We start from the raw sequence: 20306 nt of genomic DNA, 5'->3' as shown, positions 1-20306 counted from the left end.
TTTTATTCTAAAAAACAAATATTTAATTTAATTATTGGTTAATTTGTAAATTTATGCAGACCAATTAAACGGGATTCCGCAACATAATTGACAACTTTCATCCACTAGTCTCTGAAATGCATCCTCACCTGATAATCTTAAGAATGTCAGTCTGAATTCGGAATTGGATATCTTGCAGTGGCCCAGGTGATCCTCTTCGCATTCGAAGTTTGGGGTCTCTTGGATTATATATACATTCGGGCAGGCTTTTCCGGGATTATGGATTCCATTGTGATTATGCAATCGTAGTTCTGTAGTTATCAAGCAATTCGTCAAACTTTTCGCATCATTTCCTCGAAAGAGGAGTCTATCAATTTCCCCCCTTTGCATTTGTTACAAAATTGAAGATCGTCTGTCGGTGACGAACCGGCATCTATCATTTGAATGAAAGTAATCTTTAGAAATAATTTCTGAAATTTCGAATTTCGTGAGAGACTTGCCTTGTATAGTCGCGATCAAGAATCCCGAGAGAACAATCAGGATCGTCAATTTCATCGTCAGTCTGCTAAAATATTAAATAGAAATTCAATTATACTTTATTTGGAACAATATCAATACTTTAAAATAGTTAATTGTATTCATTTTCCGACTAATCTTACTTCTAAAAGATCATTATTAAGCAATTGATGATTTTAGACCAACGATTGAGAACGAGGAAGATTATCGTTCGTCGGTTTAAAAGCTGTGTCCGGTTTTCGGGGTAGTTTTTTGGGAGGCCATATCTCTGAAACGAACCGCTTAACATTTCTACCAAAGGCCACATATTGAAACTGTTTTTCATACGTTTTTTGGGAAAGATTCAGCATTTGGGTTTACTGTTCCGACGACATATTAACCGCAATACTGTAATTACTAATTTCATAGAATATTAATTCACCCAAATTTAATTAATTTAGTTTATCACTATTTAAGTGTTATCTTTAATGTTTGTTTATCTTTTGCTGTAAAATTAACCGAGTGTTACTCAGATGTAACCCTTAATACTAAAAACAATTTACACGAACCGCACTACCCGCATGTGACACGCGTATAAATTGGGGATATAAATGTTTAATCTATTTAATTAAATATTAAAAATGTGGTATATTTCATAATAATTAAATTAAATTTTAAATAATAAAAATACCCTGAATGACTTAATTACGCTAAATTTCATCCATTTATTAAACTTAAATACCGTTGCAATGAATATATCAAACTGAAAACTTAAAATTTCCTTAATAGCACGTATGGGCATTGCTTTTTCTTTTTAAATAATTAGTTCTTTTACGGGTATTGAATGTGTCCCACAGATACAACAACCGCGTCTAGTGCTGCCATCATTTAGAAGAATTTGAAACTAGCAACGCATAGTGCATGCGCGATTTTACCAACCACGAAGGTATCAAGCTTTCCCCTCCACAAACAGCTACTCTCTTTAACTTGGTTTCTGGGCAAGGTGCCACTCTCAAATTTCGCATTGTTTGACTCAGATTTTTGACTATACCATTGGTGACAATCAAGCATTAACGTTTGAACGGGGTTCCGCATAGAATTACATAAGTTTTTCTAAATTTAAGAACGGGGTTTTCGCACAGAATTTCATAACTTTTAGATAGGAATCTGTTTACCTCTTCGAGGGGACCAGTCCCTAGGAGGGGTATTGAGTTCGTGTTAAGGCGGTTGTGGGTGATGAGTTTGTTGTGTTTGCGTTTTGTATGTTATGGGTGTTTTATCTCCAACTTCTTCTTATTGACCTTTGGGACGGACCGAGTGCTGTTACGGTTAACGTCTCAACGTCCAAAAGGCAGTGTTTCCAAAAAATGTTTACGGTACTCGTCTTAGTATTAATATACGATGGCATCGGGCGGGATTCGAACCCGAGATCTCTTGTATGATATGCGAGTGTTCTACCATAGAGCCACCGATACATGTTGCGGTCCATTGAAAATTTTCACCTCAGCTTAAGTGGAAGAGTATATTAATAGTTTTTAAAGTCTAAATTTTTTAACGTATGGAAATTTAAAGGTCCAATCTTGTTTTAGCGCAGTCAGCAGATATAAGAACCCGTGGGTGGTCCACCTAGTTAGGTTTTTGTAATTTATTTGGTTTTATCAGTCTTATGTTTTTATCTATTGTATTTAGGTTTCAAGCGTAATGGTTCATTTATGAAGAAAATTTCGAGTTGTATACATCGTACTCTTTCATTTATGTTGGTCTGGTTTTTAACTGGGTCGTCATTACTTCGTAATTTATTTTAAACGTTTTCTCGACGGATTAAGATGTTTAATGCAGTTTATCAATTGGGGTGTGTTTGTTTTTATTTATAAAGAACCCTAACTATTCCGTCTACTGTCTGTTATGGTACGTTCACAGTGTTTCAAAATCGACTTTTTTGTGCCTAAATTAAATTTCAACAAAATAAAATAAATGTGTATATATTATTGATCACTGTTTTTAGCTCAGTCCGAAAATATAATTTATATTCTGGTAACTGCCACCAGGGGGCAAAACGTTCACCTTTTTGAATTTTGTCGAATTTCTTTAGTCAATGCGTGTATAGGCTTCTGCTAAACGTAAATTTAAAATTCGGTGAAAATCGGTTGAACCGAAGTTCTGTAAAATGCGCTCAAAGGTTCAAATTTGATCAAAATATGGCAAATGTTGCAAGTAGTTGCAGAAAAAATCATCATAATTTGGAAGAATAAGTTCCGCATTATAACTTGCAAAAAGTCCGAGTGCGAAGTTACTCAAAGTTTTCAAGATATATAAATTTTTATAACTGCGAAAAACATTTTTTGAGAACACAATTTCGCCATATCTCTGTTCATCTTGTTTTCCTTCTTTCCACTACAAAATATTCTACGCCAGATAAACTTATATTTCATAATCCTGTTAGTAGGATTCACTGTGCGCGAGCGCATGTCGCGGAAATTGATTTAGATTGTCTCACATGTCTGGTTCATATGTAATTTCATACAATTAAAAATTTTAGATACAATCGTTTCATGAAGGCAAAAAAGAAATTAATTTAAACAAAACTAAATCATTTTAATTTTTGCTTTTCCTTTTTTTAGCAACTTCAGAACCATTTTCGATTATTATAAAAATAATCAATATAAATATTGTGCATTTTAAACAAATTACGTTGAAATAAGTAATGAAATTTATACTTCATTTTTGAAAACAAAAAATACTCGTGTAACAACAAAAAAAATTAAGTAAATATTATTTAAAAATTTTCCTCATTTTCCAAAATAAGACCAAGACCTTGCATATCCGCATGTAAATCAAATGAATCTTCCAAATCGATGTCGAACTCTTCACCAGCATTAGCGCATGACGGTTTCAAAAATTTTACTTGATCACTTTCTTTCAAAAAGCGAAAAATCTGAGACTACCGGGTCAGACGAATCTAGAGATCGGTTGAAGATGTCAAGTAGGTTATCTCTTCTGCTAGTTTTTCTAGCATGGAACTCTCTATACTGGCGATACATCTTGCATCTTGACTCTGCAGCCTGTTCGCTCAGCAATCCAACTTTATTATGCCTTTTCCATGGACCAGAAGCTTATACACGCTTACAGGCATGTAGTACCAGCCGTAACTTTCAAGGTATGTGTGAAGTTAACCTCTACAATTATCTCCAAATTTATCTTCGTCTACTGGTAATTCGCATGATATTGCGACGAGAATTACGTGCAGCTGTTCTATTAGCCAGTGCTCCAATCCTAAAATGTCGGCAAATATTCGACGGTTCCTTTCGTTGTAATATAATCTCGGACGCTTTCGAACTATTCACGAGCCAGAATCCTGAATGAAAGATTCCGAACCGTTATTTTTGAATTTCCGCGCCTGCGCCGAAGAGCTTGTATCACCAAACCCCCCTTGTGTTGTCATCCCGCCCGCGCGATAGCAGACAACTTTTTTCCTTTTCGAGCGACAGCCGTAAATGCATTGCCGAAGGCTGAAGTGCTATATCCAGTAACATAATACTAATCCAAGGTTACAGTAGTGTAGCCGAGGGGCAGGTCACTTCCTTGATTAAGGACGCACCCCTCAAAAGATTAAATCCGATTTAATCGTGATTATTTTGATTAAATTCAATTTGATCACGATTGAGTTGATTAAATCACGTTTAATCATGATTATAATGTTTAAATCTGATTAAATCTGTTTAAAATGATTAAATCCTGATTAAAAAATTATATCGTGATTAGTATGATTAAATCGTACTTTAGTTTTGATTTTAATGATAAATTCCCGATTATATTGGTTAAATCGTGATTAAAATAATTAAATCTAATTAAAATGATTAAATCTAATTAAGATGATTAAATCTAATTAAAATGATTAAATCTCATTAAAATGATTAAATCTAATTAAAAATATTAGATCATGATTAGAATGATTAAATCTCTTTAAATCGTGATTAGATTTTCTAACCTTGATTAGATTTTTAAAATAGATTTAATCACGATTACCCTGATTTAATCATTTTACTATTATTAAGACGCACCCAAAATGGAAGTGACCTGCCCCTCGAGTGTAGCTGTATTTAAACGATTTAACTAGTAGAAAGTCTTTGTACTCTTTTTTCACCACATATTTCCTTAGTTTCGATTTTGATTTGATGATATATTTCGAGTTAAAAATCTTCAGATGTAAATTAATAAAATGAAGCTATTCTATAAATGTTGTGAAATATAAATATTAATTATATTTTTTTCCTTATAGCTTCAAGAAAAAAAAATCGATTCTCGTACGAAATAACAACGAAACTTATTCATATTTTCGAAAGCAGATGTTAAGAGTGAAAGGTTTAAAATACTTATGTTTTGGGATAAATATTCATTTCTTAATTACATTGATAAAAACCAGATAATTTCTGACTTTCTAGCAACATCTTTTGTTTTAGAAGACTTCTCGCATCTCTTGAACGTCGCTACATGAATTAGGCCTATTGTGGTGTCTTACTAATGCTTATAATTATAATCTGCCTATCATTAGGTACCGATAAGTAAAGGTTTGCCATAGGAGCCCACGGTAACGGCCTTGTCCTGTAGAGAAGAAAATTAACGTACGACGATTGGGCAGTAGCTGCATCTTCTTTTTCAAAAGGTCTACATCTAAAATAGTATCTTACTTGCTAGGGCAGCCCCGCTCGGGTTGATAAATTCCACTTAAAATGCATCTAAAATGCAAATTTGAAAAATATATACCTCCAGGAACACAACTCTTATATATAATCACCAGTTTTCAGTGGCGGTTTTAGTGTGTGCGACGCTCTGTGCAAAAACAGTGTTTAAATCCAAGCGAGCTCGGCATATTTATACGAACCTAAACTACTACAACTTTGTAATAATGTTTGCGTTTTAAGTGAAAAAACTCCATTATTTCTGCAATAATTAATTTTTTCGTAGTATTTATCACGAGATATTTCTATATTTCACTACCAGTAATCTGCTAGATTTACATTACGTCAAAAGTGTCAGGATACTTTATTTTTGTTATGCTGAATTGTTTTCCGTAAAATTAAAAATAAACAGTACAAAGTATACTGTTCTTAATACTGAAAGACATTGATGACTTGATTTAATAATTTAATATCACAAATATATCGAACCACGACGAATTAGATGATCTATGTTTATATATTTACTTTTCTAGCTTTTTAAGAATCAAAATTTATTGAACGACTTGTGTCATGTTCGATAGAAATCATAGCCAAACCCGATCATCGTTCTTGATTTATTGTAGACCGCGAGTATGTTTTAATCAGTTTAAATTTGGAAAAGGAACACTCCGCACTTACCACGGATATGCGCAATGTAAGCATTATTCGAGGGTAATTACCAGGTTAGGAAAAATTTCAACAATTTGAAATTATATATTTTAATGTTTCCAATGCAGTCGTATCATATACCTTTTCTCTTCCATACTCAATACCGAGTTAATTTCATAATATAACTTATCTCCAAAAATGTCGGAATTTCTGTTATCCGATTCTCTTAGCGCCATTTCTAAATTTTAACAGGATCTTTTCAAATCGTTTGTAGTAATATATCTCAATTTTTCAGTTATTCTTAAAGATCAAAAATTTGGATTGTAAGCGTTGAGCATGTCAAATCTTTCGTTCAAAGATGAAATCGAAATAAAAAAAAGACGAATTTCTACCCATATCCAACTTTAAGATCTGTGGACATCTTGAAAAATTGGTACACAAGACTGAAGTCCGCAAAGGTAATGGGCCAACCACGCAATTCCCATTACCGCATATGCAATTTCACGGTTTTAGATTTGCGCAGTTTTCATTTGCGCAGTCTCCCATTTCTGCAGTTTTCCATTTGCGCGGGTTTATCAATTCCGCGGCTTCTCACGACTTAAATATTTTATATTAAGCCTTTTTACCTTGTAAGAGGTTTCTTTCCCAAAACACACCTTTCAATGGCATTGTGGGTTACGTATGAGTCAAAAAGGTTATTTAAGTGGTAAAAATGCTTGGTCAGGTTTGGTTAAGTTAGGTTCTTTTAATTGAGCCGCCTATAATTGTTTTAGTCGTGAGCAGGTTTGACAATCACTGAAACCATCCTCCATAAACATTTTCTATTGGCTGGAATTAGCCAGCAAATAGTTACTAAACTACTACACAAGGGCCGTTTTACTGGTGATATATTTTCAAGCGAATAATTCAACAAATGATATTTCAACTGAGCAAAACATGAAAATGTTTGGTATTTACAGCGCGACCGGACATTGAACATACACCAGCAGTGCAGCTGGATGGTAAAAAAGGTAATGTTAAAAATTATCTGCCAGAAATACCCCCTTTGTCAAGGAAAAAGGTTTAATAATGAATATTTAAGTCATGAAAATACTCGCCAATAAAAAACCTGCGCAAACGGAAAATCGTACGAATGATAAACCACGCAAATGAGAAACGGCGCAAACGGAAAATCGCACAAATGATAAACTACGTAAATGGGAAACTGCGCAAATGGGAAACCACGCAAACGGAAAACCGCGGAAACGGGAAATACCGCAGAAATGGTAATTGGCGCAAATGACAAACTGCGCAAATTGGGAGCTGGGCAAATGGCAATTCCGCAAATGGGAAACGCGCAAACGGAAAAGTACGTAAACAGAAACTGCGCAGGTGGAAAGTGCGCAAATTGAAACTGCGCAAATGAAAACTAAGCAATTGGACCCAAACCTCCGCAACATTAACAACCTACGACAACGCGTTATGGATGGCTTTGAAACTATTCGCGACTAGATGACGCAACGGGGCCGAACCGTAAAAGGGGCTAATTCCGTCAAGCGTCTGCTTTAGTTTCTAACTTGCTAGCTTCCACAGCGCATTTAATTCCGACCGCCGCCGTTAAGGAGCGCAAACATAGTTTCCGGCATAGATATAAAAAAATAGGATAGAACCCCGGCGCTTGGGTTGGCAAGACTTTATTACACGCCAGTAAGAAAAAGCAGCCTCGGGGGAAACGGCCGAAAATTCTCCACCTGCCGGTAGCTAAAAATACTATTGGTAACTGAAATTGATATCAAGCGCGAAGTTCAAGTTAAGCCTAACTAGACGCAAAAAGTTTGATGGTTACTTTTTCGCGAAATTTATTTGTTTTTTCAAAATATTTAAAAGTTGTGCATTGCCAAAATTAAAATTAACCACCACAAATCCGAGTACAAATGTTTCACAATTTAGGAAAATGTTTCTTAGGACCTTTTTTAATCCATGTTACCCAAAGAACACCCCTGTAAATTTGTGTGAGACTTCTCTGAAACAGCCTGTATATATGATTTTTTATACATAAAGACTATTTGGCACTAAGGCTCTCGGAAGCAGAAATTTTTGGGCTTAACGATATTTCAACCGACGTCACGATAATTCAAGAACTGAGTTTTGCCAGGCCAAAACTAAGGCCAAATCCGTAAACTAGCAAAACAATTTTTTTTGGAAATTACAAAGTTTTGTATCAGACATTTGAAATTTACAGATTCAGTTCTCTACTCCATATATTTAGTTTTTTTTGGACAAATTTCAAAAAAGGACCAATTTTCTCAAAAAGATATAAATTGTTAATTAACGGTAGAGTCTTAAATAAGCTTGTTTCAATGATAATTGCACTTGCTTAGTTAGACGAAAATGCGGAGGATCTCACCTGAGCGTGTCGTCAGTGACCTATGACGTCAGTTTAAGTTTTCTTTATTGTGAAAAGTACCACCCTAATAGTTATTTTAAAAGCCGATAGATGGTGGTACGGTTATATAAACCCGTTAATTCAAATAATTCAGGAACTCTAGATATATCTAGGAATCGTTGATTACATAAAACTAAATGTGGTCTTGCTCAACTTATTAAAATGTTGCTCTTTCGTAAAAAAAAAACCAACTTCGTTATAGTAATTTATTTAGTAATGTAGTCAACCATACATTCAGTCTTCCAAATGACAAATACCCTATTTCTGGGACCGATGTCTATGGACTATTGAGTAATCCAAAATGACCAATTTGCAATAGCAGAAATTTGCTTTACAATCACGGAGGCATTCCCTATCCACATTGTAATAACCTCAAGCATACGGATTAATTTTAATAAATTAATGTATAAATAAGCTCGAAGCAATAGCGAATACCAACAGAAACACGACGAGGATTAAATTTGGTTTTGAAGAAATTCCCATTTTGGGTTTGGTGGACAAGGCGACTGTAATTAAAAACCCTTAAACATTTCGATTTTAGTATAAAAAGCATATATTTCAATAATATTTGACAATTTATTGTTTGGTGAAATAGCGGAGAAGTTTATTCAAGTAGCGTATGGTGTGAAATATTCCTTATCTCGTTTCCAATTGTTTTTTTTTTGTTATCTCGGTTGGAGATGTTCGTTTTGAATTTAACAATGATACACTATTTTATATATCAAGGTTTGTTATTAAAATGGAACAATTCAACAATTACAATTAATGGATTGCTGATTCTTTTTTTCTTGATATCGGCCACAATTAACGATCTTTTAAAGGCTGTAAATTTTCTGTACGGTGTATTGTAAAAACCCTGTCATAAAATATGTCCCAGCTTAAATTTTCGTTGTAAAATCCTATAAACATATATCTAATGGTTAGTAATAATTTTAACGTTTTTTTGTTATGAAATTATAAAAGATAGCGAATGCACTACATTCTTTTTAAGTGTGCTGAATTTGCTTAGAACGCATGTTCTTTTAAAAGTTAATGCGTGTAATAATAATCATCAGCAATACTAATAGCCAAGCCACCACTTTAGGCCCGAGAAATCTAGCGATATTTGAGGTCTTTAAATCGGGTAACAGGGTTCAATGCGTGGGAGGCTGGTGGCAAACCATTCACGGCCCGCGAGCCAACAGTTCCCTACATTTCCTACCGTTAACGTAGCGGTTACGATACAATTGAAAAAAAAATTCTTGCCTTCAAGAGTGGTTTAAGTAAATTGGAACCTCCAGGTGAAATTGGAAAAACGTATAAAATACTTCAAATTAAATATTTTTTTAAATGGCAACACCCTTAGCAACTGTGCTTGGTTTTGTGGAAATCAGAACTATCCGCTTGGAAAAAGACGATTTTTTCGTCTGTAACGATTTTAGCCCTAGTAGACGATACATATATATACATACGGACTTGCTACTCCACAAATTTTTATTCCGCATGTGTCAAATCATTTTTAAGCATTCCATATATCCATTATCAAAAAACATAACTCTATTATAAGCATATGTCAAGGCTACATTTTTGAAGATCACATACCTGTTATTAAGAAATAGGTATTTAAAATCTGCACCTCCTAGTGGCTACGTCCTCAACTATGCATTTCTGAGAAAAAAATTCGCGAACGTTTTTAAACTTACAACCAAGCGGGAGAAATTTCCGCCGCTATAGCCCTTAGCTTATCCGCAATTTTATCGCTTTAAAACTTAAAATTAACACTTATCTTTGAAAAATGTTTAATGAGAACCAAAACTGGCGATTATAAATAAGAGTTGCGTTCCTAAAGGTACTTATTTTTAAAATTTGAGATTTAGACGCGTTTTGTGTGGAATTTATCAACCCGAGTGTGGCTGCTCCCCCAAGTAAGAGAATATTTTAGATGTAGACATACTGCCCTATCGTCGTACGCTAATTTTCTTATCTCCAGGACTACGCCTTTACAATGGGCCCCTATGGTAGACCTTTACTTATGGAGACTTTATGATATGTTGTTTATTATTATTAGCATAAGCAAGGCACCGCAATAGGCCTTATTCACGAAGCGACGTATAAGAGATACGAATAGCCTTCTAAAACTAAATATATTGCTAGAAAGCCAGAAATGATCTGGTTTTTGGCAATGTAATTAATAAATGAATATTTATCCTAAAACAAAAGTATTTTAAACCTTTGTTACTTCTAACATCTGGGAGGCTTTTCTGTAAACAATCCAAATCGTTTAGACAATTCCAAATCTAAATGATTTGGATCGGCTTCATTAGGATAGAGCGCAAAAATCTGTATTCTCTAACCCAAATCCAAATCATCATATGGATCGCTCGCATTACCTTTCCCAATCTATTTAATTCGTGGTTATTTGACGAGAAAATGTCCATCTTCGCTTGCAAGATATACCCTCGCAGGTACGTTTTTAAAACTAAACATGATAAAATTCATAGTCCAGTGCTTTTACTATTACATCGGAGAAAATAGCTCGTTAGGCGGTGTTACAGACGTGTTAAATATTAAAACGTCTCCTTTTGTATGCTTCCGCGATTTTACCAACGAACTACGTATGTATTGAGATCATTTAACGTACAGCCAAAAAATAATAGGTTATATTGTACTTCTCTGAATGATTTAATATAAAAATCACAATTTATTTCCTTCAAACAAAGCCATGAATTGAATTGTCCCGGAAAAATGGAGTGTAATTAAATATTAACTGCGCTTTCATCAGAATCACTCTGTGCAGCCGAGATAATAGTCATCAAACCAATTTCTCCGAGGTAAGGATATTTCCGTTTATAATTAAGCCGAATAAAATCTCGCTGGTTATCTTTCGGTTTACTTACAGTTGACTGGTCTAGCAAACAGTGGAACACAATGGGGATTTCAGCGAAGCCGTTCTTATTCCTGGCGATGTTTTTGGTCGTATTCCAGATTAGTTTACAGTATGATGGTAAAGCTTTTTGATAACTGACGCTTAGTTACGAATAGTTGTTGATATTAGTGATATAACAGTTACAGAGAACGTCAGAAATAGTTAAATTTCAGAGTACGATGACCATATTATCATCTTTTAATTAAGGTTTTCAAAGAAACCTCTACGTGTATCAATACGCGTTTCATTAAACTCACTTAATATCTGTCTCACTCTCCCTTGGACATCCGAAAATTGCACAACGCTACAAGTTAAATCATTTATTTATTAATTAATTAAAAAAATTCAAGTCTTGAATACGGATTATACGGGATTAATGTAAGCGTAAGAAATATAATAGCAAAATCTATGGCATTAAACGATTTCGGTTAGTGATAGTCTGTCGCGGAGAGATTACAGTATCGGAAGTTTCGCAAGAGGGAAGTCGTCATACCTTACTAATCAATTTGTAGTAAAAATACTGCCAGATAAGTGCTACGACGATAAATACTAGTAAAAACGAGTTTGAGTCTCAATTTCGATAATTGCTTAATTCAGATAAGAAAGCGAGTGTTCGTAATAGCCAATTTTACGTTTCAATTCAATAATAGTTTATTATTTTTCCAAAGTTTAAGTTCTTTTACTATTGGAAATGTTACAATTTCCAATAAGCCTCAAGTGGCTTAACTTCCAAACAGACTGTCAGCGGCGATTTCCTTCGCGCTTTTACCTGACACTTTCAAAATTACATCTCCGCTCGAGGACAATTTACAGCCGCGTAATAAATTATAATTGGCGAAACAAACTATCATTTAATACAGTGTCGGCAGAATACCAAGTGTCATTCTTCGAATTAAAATACGGAACCCGGACTTTGTCAAATTAACCGTGTTCTTCGGCCTAATTTCCGAGTAAAAAGATCGCCACATTGATGGTCGATGATGATAATTTGAAGGTCAAATTCAGCCATTTACTAAAGATCGTACCTTAGAAACCTCTGCACGAAACTTATATTAGCAATTGCTCTTTCCAGTGTTGACTCGAATGCTCAATTTCAGGTCGCTCGCTCCTGGACATTGACTTGGACTTTCCGGATGAGTTCGACTGCAATCAGTGTTACGTGAACAACTGCCGTTGCCATACGATCTACTATACCACGATGTTCACCGACGATGGAACACCCATTAAACCTTTATCTTCGTACAAAACCTGTTTGTGTAATTAATAACGCTTAAGAGCTTGTTGTATGATATAAAAAATAAAATTTGTGCAAACGAAGCACCAATTTAAGGTAAACTGTCTTTACCAATAATCGAAAAAAACTTAGAATAAAGGTTATAGAAAATAAAAGCATAGCGCCGATTTGATTCGGGTCGGTGGCGGCGTTTCGCGAAAATCACCTGGCGGCGCCGCGAAGGGGCAGAAGTCCCCCCCCCCTTTTGAGGAAAAATAAAGTTGCATAACAAATCTCAAAATTGATTCGGTGGCGGGATCAAAATCGCGCTGAAAAGTAAAAAATTCGGAGGCTGCAGCTCGGTGGCACTTTTATTGTCGGCGTTAGATCGGCGGCGCTAGGTTCTACAGAAATTTTTTTTCCTATCTAAATATCAAGTTAGTACTTGTTTTTTTCATTTACAATATACAGACTTAATTTAAATATTATTATCTATTTAATTTGAGTAGAGTCAAAGTATTTGTTACATTATTTCCCAAAGGTGGTTCTATAAAATACGGGAGGTCACGTGTAAATGTTTTTTTCTGCGTCATTAGCTATAGTTATTGAAGATAGGCAGCGCGCGCTTGTGTCGATTAATTTGAAGTCCACGTGAGAAACGCGTGTGAAATAAAGTTCTAAAAAGCTTAAGTTCTTGACGCCTAGGAGCAACAAACACAAGGAGAACGCAGCTAACCTTTAAATACGCCAACGCAGTGTTGTGTACGAATTTCATTGGACGAGCGTCACTAGCCTTTACGCTGAAAGTTTTACAAGCAGGGGGATGACAATTTCCGAATTTTCCCCTTCCGACGGCAGCAGGCGCTAAAGCGTCTAACCAATAACAAGTCGGCCCAGGCCGTAATATTAGTTCCAGATCCGTGTATTCGAGTGGGCAAACCCATACACCCTTAGTAGACACAGGTAGGCAAACTAATACAAAAACTGTTGAGGCTACGTGATTTCTTATCGTTTGATATATAAATTGCCATCCTAAGTTAAAGAGTGGGTGCCGCCCACCCTCAGGGTACCCGGGTGGGCAAACCAATTTAAAAGCTGTTGAGGCCATGTGATTTCCTATCGTTTGATATATAATTTACCATCCTATGTTCAAGAGTGGCCACCGCCCACTCTCAAGATACCCGGGTGGGCAAACCAATACAAAAGCTGTTGAGGCCATGTGATTTTATATTATCTCGGTGATTAAATTAGTATTTTCTTAGAGCAGATATTTAACATTGATTATTAACAACTGCATTAATCATATTATTGCAAGAATGTATTTATGTACTAAGAATATGGGAAGACGGAGATTCTGTCCCTATGGTCGCATACTTTTCAGCTTAAGGGCCTGTTGCCAAAGCCCTAGCCAAAGTGCTAGCCCATTGAATTTAACATGTTTGATTCTAGCAAAGCAGGATTTTGCAACACGCCCTAAGTTCGACTACTTCAGATTTTTTGGTCTCACTCTTTCAAGTAGACGCTAGCGAAGACGATCCAATATTTTACTTTTATTGTTCTATGAGACCAAATTGTTTTTTTCGATCACTCTCCCTTTAAGGGGGTTGGTCGGAGGGGGCGGAAATTATCGGCACTGCGTGCGCGTCAAAGAGTTCTATCGAATGACACCAAATATCTGGACCAACTATACAAACTATAAAAGTTCGCCAAGAAGGCGATAATATTATTTTGTGCCACACATAAACGACTTCGATAAGAAAGTGCCACACTTATTTATTACTTCTGTCCATACACGGTTTCGATAAGGAAGTGCCACACTTATTTATTACTTCTGACCCTACACGGTTTCGATAAGGAAGTGCCACACTTATTTATTACTTCTGACCATACACGGTTTCGATAAGAAAGTGCCACACTTACTTATTACTTCTGACCATACACCGTGTCGATAAGAAAGTGTCACACTTACTTATTACTTCTGACCACACATGGTTTCGATAAGAAAGTGCCACACTTATTTATTACTTCTGACCATACACGGTTTCGATAAGGGGGGTCGAAATTGGGGCAGGGGGAGGCGAAGTTTGAGGTTAACTTCACCCTAAAACGCCGTAAATATACGTAAAAAAACCCGGAAAAAGGAACGAGAATTGCGACAACTTAACTAGACAAATCCCCCAAGTTGCCAAAAACCACTAGAAGTTCCGGGTAAAATCTGCGCAGAGGGGCGTGGCTAGGTTGGTAAATTCGTCAATATTAGAGATAACGCGGCTAGCGGCTATCTGGGTTCGGGTCGACTGGGCACTTCATAATTGAGGCTTCTAACCAAAAAACAGAGTCAAATACGGGCTTGAATGAGCACGTCTATAATATTTAGAAAAACGTATGAAATTCTGTGCCGAAACCCCGTTCTAAAATTAGGAAATACGTATGAAATTCTGTGCCAAAAACCCGCTTTAAATTAAGAAATACGTATGAAATTCTGTGCCAAAACCCCGCTTTAAATTAAGAAATACGTATGACATTCTGTGCCAAAACCCCGCTTTAAATTAAGAAATACGTATGAAATTCTGTGCCAAAACCCCGCTTTAAATTAAGAAATACGTATGACATTCTGTGCCAAAACCCCGCTTTAAATTAAGAAATACGTATAAAATTCTGTGCCAAAAACCCGCTTTAAATTAAGAAATACGTATGGCATTCTGTGCCGAAAGCCCGTTCTAAAATTTAGAAATTCGTATGAAATTCTGTGCGAAAATCCTGTTCTAAAATTTAGAAATATGTATGGAAATCTGTGCGAAAGCCTTGTTAAACATATATTCAGTTGTTTAGGGTATACATTGGAAGTGGGAAAGAAATATAACCTTATAATATATTATATTATCATACACTAAAATTAAATTTTTAGTAAAATGATCCATTTCGTTTTCCTGGTGGGGACAGGGGTCGGGACACCCGTGGCGGAAATATTCCGACCACCCGTTGGGGGTTGGGGTCGTCCTCAAACGGCCATCCACAAACTCTGCCTCCCTGACGCTTGGGATTACAGGAGTACGCCACTACTCCCGGCGAGAGAAGCTGTTTGTGGAGGGCAAAGCACGATACCTTCAAGGTTGGTAAAATCGCGCAGGCACTAAGCATTGTAAATTTCAAATTATCCTAAATGATGGCAGCACTATAGACGCGGTTGTTATATCTGTGGGACACATTCAATACCCGTAAAATAACTAATTATTTCAAAAGAAAAAGCAACGGCCATACGTGCTTTTAAGGACATTTTAAGGTTAAACGTGGATGTAGTTATTGCAGCGGTAATTAAGTTTAATAAGTGGGTAGCACTTTCGCCTCGCAGTAAGAGGAGTTGGGTTCGATTCCTGTTTCTGGCACTGGGTGAAAACTCGGAACCACTCTTTATGCGTAGAGTTTGCAAATTCTCTCCCCGCTGGTTAAAGGAATTTTCCCCCGAGTTATTCGGCTTCCCCTTTCTATAAAACTTGTAGAGGTTAATGGTAATAGGGAGTGTAAGGAGCTGTTGGGTCGCGTGGCATGATGGGCTTGCCACCACCCGCCTATGCATTGTGGCCACCTGTTTAAGGCATAAAAATTCGCTAGCTGACTTGGGTCTAAGGTGGTGCCTTGTATATTAGCCTATCTGATTATTATTATTATTAATTGAGCGTCATCAAGTCATCCAGGGTTTAATTTTTATTTATAATTTAATTTAATTTAATTTAATGCTTATGAAATTTACAATTTTTATTATTAAATTAAAAAGATAACGCAATTATATTCCCACTGCATACGCGTGTCGCATGCGTGTAGGGCGGTTCATGTAAATGGTTTTTAGTATTAGTGATGGCAGCACTAGATGAGGTCTGAACAAAATGAAATTCCCGACCAAATGTGGGGAAAATGTGAGTTCGCGCGGTTGTTATTTCTGTGGGACACATTCAATACCCGTAATAGAACTAAAAGGCGAAACTATAAAGTCGAGGGGGGGGGGGGCTGAAATGATGGTAGTCACGTGACTTTGTGGAGAACTGCAGCGCCATCTATCCTAAGAAATACGAATTATAATTAATTTTCTTTTGCTAATAGTTGTATAACTTTTGATCGATTCATCTAAACTATCTCATTATTATTATTATATATAAAATATCTTGTAATAGAAAGGTGGAAGATAATTAGCTGTCTGCAGTATCTGGAAGTAATCATTTTTTTCTTTACCGTCGCACGGCCAACTATGAACACGAGTTACCGAATCGATGTTGGCTGTGAAATGGTAGTCACGTGTTTTTGTAACGAGTTGGTTAAGACCACATTTACTTAATAGTTTCGCCTATTATTTCAAACGAAAAAGCAACGGCCAGACGTGATTTTAAGGACATTTAAATGTAAAATTGGGTGTAGTCATTGCAGTGGTAATTACGTTTAATAAATGGATGAAATTCAGCGTCACTATTTCAAATTATTGATACTGTTTAAATAAAGTTAAAATAAAATTGAATTTATATTTAATATTTTAGCAAAATGACGATGAAATTGACGATCCTGATTGTTCTCTCGGGATTATTGATCGCGACTATACAAGGCAAGTCTCTCAAGAAATTCGAAATTTCAGAAATTTTTTCTAAAGATTACTTTCATTCAAATGATAGATGCCGGTTCGTCACCGACAGACGATCTTCAATTTTGTAACAAATGCAAAAGTGGAAAAGTAGTTCAGAACGACGACTCTTTCAAAAAAATGTTTAAAAAATTGTGCGTGAAGTGCTGGCCAGGGTCAAAAATACGCTTGGAAAAAGGGTCCGACAAACACATTCCCGAAGGAGCTTGCCCGCAGATCGAAAAGACCAATTGCGACTCCAAATACAAGGGCAATTGCCACATGCATATTCATAGATTCGACACTATACTGAGGTCAGCTGTCTTCAAGAAGGAATTTCGGAGCCTAGTGAATGACAGTTGTCAATTATGTTGCGGCTTCACATTTAATTCGACTTCAAATAATTAAAAAAAACATCAATAATAAAATAAAATATTTGCATTAATATACATTTTTCTTAAATTTTCTTAATACAGTTGGGTATTATAGTACCATTTTAACATTATAAAATATTTTTATAGACATCAAATATATAGAACTAACACTCCGTAGCTTTGGCTGTGGGTACCGAATCAATTAGCCCAGAGTTAGCCACATAACGATGTATATACATATTATCAATAAAAAGTAGCGTTTAAAAAATAGTAAATGTCATACTAATTTTATTATTTTACTTAGGGTCGTTGTATCTTGGATTAATTAAACACAGGGATATCCCACAGAAGCAAAAACGCGGAAGCGATTGCTATAAAATCTCTATTGGTGAAATCGGCGCCCAAAAGGAAATGACTAAAGCGCATGCGCGATAAGTGGACCAAGGGGAGAGAGGGAGCAATTGAAACTAAAAATATTTAGTGATAATGCATTTGAGTTGCTAGGTATTCCACCATCAGAACCAAGCAATATAAGCAACCGAGTCAATGAAAAGAACTTAATTACTGAAATTTGTAGTCTGAGGGTATATTAATTAAGATTTTATCAAGTTATTTATGTGACAAGAAAGGGGTGTCACTAAGCCTTGGCTCAAAATGTTAAGATAATAACGTTTGACACACATTTCGTGCATGCGCAATAGGGACTTCCGTTTATTTGCCGATTTCCAACGCTATCCCCAAAGTTTGATTCCTGTAACGAGGCAGTTTCACCAAGGATCCTATATGTTAGAACGATATGTAGCCCTCCGGCCAGCCCGCAGCGACGTCGATATTAAGAGAGCCTCAAAACGTGGGACGTCTTGTTTCTATTCCCTCAAGGACAAATTTTGGCGGTGCTTCCATGTTTTGTCCTTGACTGAATCTAAAGACGGATTCTCTATCGCGCATGACCCACCGACGGCGCTGCCATTTTTCGTCCCTCGCCTCATATCCTTCTAACATATAGGATCCTTGGTTTCACGGTGCGCGAAAGCGGAGGGAGGGAAGATATACGCCGGGGGATGAAATCGAACTTTTCAGGGGCAAGACACGTGATTATTTTTAAACCTGTGCAGCCCTCTTTTTTCGAGTTTCGAAACTATTATGTCAAGCAATTATTCGCGCCATTTCTTTTTCGATAGACTCGATTGTCCAAATAAAAGTGGAGTGATGTTTTTCAAGATCGATTAGGTTTCATTTAATTGAGGTTTTTATTTTCGTATAACTGGAATCGCAATTTAATTCGACAACTATTTTCAATTCCTGCAGGCATTTTTGGAGTATATGTTATATTGGATAGTACTGCTAAAGGTAAAAACCTGCAACCTTGTCCAGTTCATCATTAAAAACAATTTGAATTAATTATATATTGTTTAAAATATATTTAAATACTTACCACTTAATAAATCGTCTAATTGTCTGCAGTTAATTGAAAGATCTAGTGGCCCATCCATTATGCCAGAAAATAAATAACTGACGCTAACTTTTATTAACGTTTTACATAAATTTATTTGAAAATAAAACCGATGATGCAGAAATTCAAATAAAACCGGCTGATGCCAGCATGCCAGCCATGTGGGAATACCGAAGTCACGTGACGAATTATTTGCCCCGGAAGTTGAGGCCAACATGCCCTAGTGAGACGATCGCGAACTAGACCCATCTCTGGCGGCTGCGGAACGTAAGCGTGGCGCGAAAAGCTGCCCGAGCACAATCTTTTCTGCTACATGATGGAGTTTTAAGCTGGAGCGGTATCTCCCTGTGTTTAATTAATCCAAGGTTGTATATTGGCAATCTCTTACCAAGGAAATCCGAAATGTTAACAATGTTAAGAAATGCATTTATTTTTAAAACCTTGGATTAATTAGCGACGTTTTTTTCCATGTCGATCCGTTGAGCTCGGTTCGTCTAGGGTTCAAAGTGCTTCAAGTACACGAGAACGTTCTCTCCTCAGTCGCTTCAGAAGCTAATCCCCACGAAGCCACTATCCTTAGATTCGGCAATTAGATCAATTTCTGACCGAATTCTAGACCATCAAGCTCTGCGCCATCTAAAAAAATCAAAATTTCGTTTAACTACATGCATATGGTAACCCACTGCTATGCTCAATCCTGATCGTGGAAATGAATGTACAAAGTAGGCTCTTCAACTTCTCCGGGGTCTTTGAATCTCTCCAGTACGGATCGTGACATTTATTGGGTTGACCTGCCTCCACGTCTTCTCTAGAACGCCTTTCCTCACCAACGCCAGTAGAAGTGCTTTCCATTAAATGATTTAGCCGTATTTCATCACTGGTGAGTTGTAGTTTTTTATACCTGGCAAATAAAAAGAGTTCTGTATTCTTATGGCGTAAGACTTCTAGATTTAAAGGCCGAGAGGATAAATTCTACTTTCTCGTGCGCGAATTTTGACCCCCGCAAAACTGTACCTGTCAATTCCTTGAGGTGTGACAGCGTGGACAGCTTGACCGACGGCTCAGACCGTTTTTTAATAGAATCACTCAATCTGTCAGAGCTGTCAAGTAATATGTCAGAGATGTCAATCAGTTGTTACACGTCGTCAAAAAATAAGGACAGAATAAGAGGGGTGGGAATTCGCTCTCTTCTCGGCCTTTAATCTGTGAACCTCATCACGTCAAAATATAATTGATATCGGTAATTCTATGTAATTGATTCATTCTCAAAAGACTTCCTTTCACCGCGTGGGAATTTGTCTGGTAAGAGTCAAGCGTAATTAACTCGCTATTCCAACGGGGAGTGACATCTTGATTCAAGGTATAAGGAAACCAGGCATTGAATTCTGTTCTTTTCAAATAATTTAACTAGTGACTTTGGACTGCTGAAAGTACTTTTATTAGTTGGAAACATTTCGGCAAGTATCTATTCCTGAAATGAATGTCCCAACACCAAATTACATTGACAGGGTAAAAACACCAATCATATT

General features: G+C 36.3%; 2 protein-coding genes and 1 long non-coding RNA gene across 3 annotated transcripts in view; 2 read left to right on the top strand and 1 right to left on the bottom strand.

Moving 5' to 3' along the window:
• Positions 1 to 20306, bottom strand: part of LOC149958410 (ras-related and estrogen-regulated growth inhibitor-like protein) — a 319784-nt gene that overhangs the window by 101188 nt on the left and 198290 nt on the right. The window lies entirely within an intron of this gene.
• LOC149958411 (uncharacterized) overlaps positions 1 to 20306 on the top strand; it is a 218509-nt gene that overhangs the window by 45997 nt on the left and 152206 nt on the right. The gene's annotated exons all lie outside the window — the stretch shown is intronic.
• On the top strand, positions 10926 to 12466 carry LOC149958415 (uncharacterized). Its single transcript, XR_016478283.1, has 3 exons — positions 10926 to 11036; positions 11105 to 11209; positions 12229 to 12466. It is a non-coding gene; the product is annotated as an uncharacterized LOC149958415 (long non-coding RNA).

This window comes from Leiobunum rupestre, chromosome 2, assembly GCF_980474605.1.
Source record: "Leiobunum rupestre chromosome 2, qqLeiRupe1.1.hap1, whole genome shotgun sequence".
Taxonomy (NCBI): domain Eukaryota; kingdom Metazoa; phylum Arthropoda; class Arachnida; order Opiliones; family Sclerosomatidae; genus Leiobunum; species Leiobunum rupestre.
Note: the sequence above shows the minus strand (reverse complement) of the source record. Positions and strands in the feature narration are given on the sequence as shown.